The following is a 3,951-nucleotide window of genomic DNA, read 5'->3' on the forward strand; positions in this document are numbered from 1 at the left end:
GTTTTAGAAAAGACAAAACTGTAAATGGAATTTAGGTTAGGAGTTTAAAATAATGATATACATGGAATTTTACTTTATATTTATCTAATTTACCCAGTGAAAACTGGGGCCCTGAAAAAATCAAGTAATTTGTCTAAAGCCGGGTGAGTCCATGGGCAAGTCTTGGCCGAACCCCCGTGAGCTGACTCTTCACCCAACTCTTTCCATCACCACACGCCTGATTCCCCCATAAGAATAAAAGTACACTTCTAAAATTTTCTAATCTTGGGCAGTGGCTTTGATTTTTAGCTAAAAGTGTTTTGATAGCTTTGATCCAGTTAACATTCTTTGGGTGAAGGGTATTTATTTAAATAGCTATACTTCTACACTTGATCTTAGCCAAAAGGCCGAGAAGCGATTAAATAGCTATACTTCTCCTTAATATTCAAACACCTTATAAAATAATAAGTAAACGGAAAAGTGTATTTTTCCCCCCAGAAAGCTTATAGGACTATGCCTCATCAGTTTAAGAAACATTTCATAACAAATATTTCTGGACTTTTTGGAAAGTACCTAGTGAAAGGTGGTCCTTGCAATCTGCCAGAACAAAGTAATTCCTTGTTCAAGCAGTTGAATTTAGTATAGGTTGGTACTTTGTTCTTGTACAAAGTCATGTTTGATGTAGAAGAGACAGGTCTAACTCTCCTGTTGCAGTTTCTAGAACCTTGCTTGACAACGTACTGCTTTCTTGAATGTTAGCATGAGCCCTTAAAACTTTCTACTCTGAGTGAAAGGAAGTAGAAATTTGGAAGAAAAGGGAAAGGTAGAAGTAGGGTTAGTGGGTGGCTGGTAATCAACTCTCAAAATCTTCAACTTTCCTTGCCTAATACTTGTAGAGTGCTTAATTGATGACAAGACTTCCACATATTTCAACCATTTTATTTTTATAATAGCCCTTAGTGTTGTGATTGTGAACATTACTGTATAATGAAAACTGAGGCTCAGAGACGCTAGATAATTTTCTCCATGTGATACACCCAGCACATTGCAGAGCTGGGGTCTGGCTGAGGTCTGAAGACTCGTAGTCAACAGTTCTTTCCTTTCCCCCACTTATCACATTTCCAGTGTGGAAACCCTCCAAAGATAATTCCATTTAAACCTCTTGTAGTGTTCCTCCGCAGAATTTTATTGGACACTTGAGCAATGGATTGAAAAGTCAGCAATTTAGTCTTTCAAGGGAGATTTCACATACCCTTTTGTTTGAATTTTTCCAGGATTCTGATAACTCTCCAATAGGAGAGTTTCAAAGATGGTCGTGGAAATAAAAATCATAGCCTTTACCAAAGCAATGTGTCAAATCTTTCCGGTAAGAATCCAAGTTTCTCAAGAGTATGAGTTGGGTTTTTTTTTTTTTTTTCAAATCTATCTCATCTCCGTCCTTACAACAGTGACCTATATAATATTCTACCCAAATAGAGAGTTTTTTGGATGTTCATTCCCCAGTGATACTGATGTAGGTGATGTTGGATCTGCCAGCAGTTTGTGTGTGTGGGCCGGGATCGTGTGGAGTGAAGCCGAAGAATGGAAACACAGACCAGGAGAGGCAAAAAGTTTTAAAAAGAGGATAGTTTATTAAAGGCAGGAGAAGAGGTTGCAGCTCCCGAACGAGAGGGGGTCCCGAATGGGGGGTGACCCCTGACTGAGGCAAAAGCTCTTACTTTTATACCTTCCCTTGCCTGCTTGTGGAAGGGGAGCTGTTTGAAGAAGGGAACTTGTTTGAAGAAGGGAACTTGTTTGAAGAAGGGAACTGGCGCCTTCTAATGAAATTCTTCTACCAGGTTTGTTCTGCTTGCCCATCCTAAAGGAATTAGCAAAGTAACCCACTCTTTATCTATCAGATCTGATCCGTTTGTCAGGCCAAAATGAATTTCATGATTAACCTCAAGGTCTTGTTACATTACGTCTTGGAACGAAGGAGTGATTTCAAAACCTGGAGTTTTAGGATATGGCTGTCTTTGTTTATTCCGTCAGGGACCTCCCTGTCTACCTAGGGACATGCTAACTCTCCTGTATCAATACTAATGTCCAAACTTTCATTTAACTCCAAGAATGTATAATTCTGTGGGTCTATATTATGGTAAAGAGATTTATAATTTTATACATACTGTCATTGTATTTCAGAAACTCAATTATATTCATGTGCAAAAACACTATAGAGGCAATCACCCTTCTAAAACCCCTACATTTTTTTCTACACTAAATTCAATCTTTATGTTATGAATAATTGAATTGCAAAAGTTGTATACATATTAGTGACAGGGGTGTGTGTGTGAATATGGTTTGCGTGTTTACGTGTATCCAAATTCTACATATCAACCTCTCACTTCAGGTCTTATCACTATTGGTGGTGCTGAGCTCGATCCCTTGGCTAAGACAGCGAGCACCAGAGCTCTCTATTGTAGATGTGCATTACAACAAGTACGTAAACTGTGGGTTGTACTTTGAGGCCATGTGAATATCTAAATTATTTCTTTCTCCGTCTGTGGATAAAATGGGCCCATGTTGTTCTCCTCTATGATCTGTCTTCTATTAACTCCACTTCATGCAGTATCCTTATTAAATTCACTATGTTGGGAGTGTCTCCAAATCACTTTGGATGATTCACTGGGACTCACAGAACTTAGAAAAGCTCTTTATTCATGGTTACAGTTTATTACAGGGAAAAAATACAGATTAAAACCCACAAGTGGAAAATGTGCATAGGGTAGAGGCTAGGAGAAGCCAGGCTGAAGCTTCTGGTTGTTCTCTCTCAGTGGAGTCACATGAACAACTATAATTCTCCCAGCCGCAATGAGCAACAATATGTATAATGTATTACCTACCAGAGAAGCTCACCTGAGCCTTGGTGTTGAGGCTTTTTATTGGATGTCAGTCATTAGGCATGGAGGGCATATTCAGTTTCTACCTATCTACCCCCACATCTGGGGGTTAAACTAATAATACAGCATGGCCTAGGGGCTCAGGAGAACAAAAAGAGGCATTCACCTTAAATCTCAGTATAAACTATCTGGTGTGGTCCAAGTTCTCAGGTATACAAAGACAATCTTATCAGGCAGGATATTCCAAAGGTTTAGGATATTCCTAGAGGTTATTTCCCAGGAACCAGTTAAAGGGCAGTCCTTTCTTTGGAATGTGCAGGGTTTGAGTACCCCAAGCCTGCTGAGTTAACCCTTTACTGCACATTTATACAAATATCTTCATTCTTTTTTAAATTAATAGTTGCTTAAGAAAAACTTTCCTTTCTTATCTCTTTGGCCCTCCTTCATTGTACTTCTGAGTCCTCAAAAATGTCACTAATTGTAGCCCCCAAAATGTGCATGTTAGTGGTATATGTACTTCTTAGAAAAGGGATGTCGTGATATTGTGAAGAAAAATTAGACATAAAATGAATCAGTATCATGACTTCAAATGTTTTGTTGAGAAGCTTAATAACAATTTCTAACTTCTTCAGCTAATTGAACTCATTTGTCCCCTCAAGAACCAGCATTTATACTAAATCAAATTTTTCTTACTTAATTTGTTTCTGTTTTATATAATGATTGGTTTCATAATGTGATAGTTGTTTATTTTTTTTATGGCAATTTTGTGGTATTTCTGCTCCAGTAAAGCTTTTATAATATTTTTGAGATGACTTGGGAACTCAGTCACCACTTGGATCACTGATATTCTTTACAAATACAATCAAGGTCACAACCACTCCACTGCAAATTAACTTAGGAATATAATTTGCTTGCACTTTTAAGATTGGTTTATTTTCTTGGCACCTGAGGCAAAGTCTCTTTTGTCTGATTTATAGATAGTTTTGCATAGTTATATAAACCATTTGTTAAAAGCAAAGCTTAATTCTTAATCCACTGTTAATTTTCAGAGTGCTAGTGGATTATTTCATGATTGTTTTATGTTTAACGCTAG

General features: G+C 37.6%; 1 pseudogene; it reads right to left on the minus strand.

The window, feature by feature from the left end:
• Positions 1 to 333: 333 nt before the first annotated feature.
• Positions 334 to 398, minus strand: LOC117014752 (uncharacterized; annotated as a pseudogene).
• Between the last annotated feature and the right edge of the window lie 3,553 nt (positions 399 to 3,951).

Source organism: Rhinolophus ferrumequinum, chromosome 2, assembly GCF_004115265.2.
Source record: "Rhinolophus ferrumequinum isolate MPI-CBG mRhiFer1 chromosome 2, mRhiFer1_v1.p, whole genome shotgun sequence".
NCBI lineage: Eukaryota > Metazoa > Chordata > Mammalia > Chiroptera > Rhinolophidae > Rhinolophus > Rhinolophus ferrumequinum.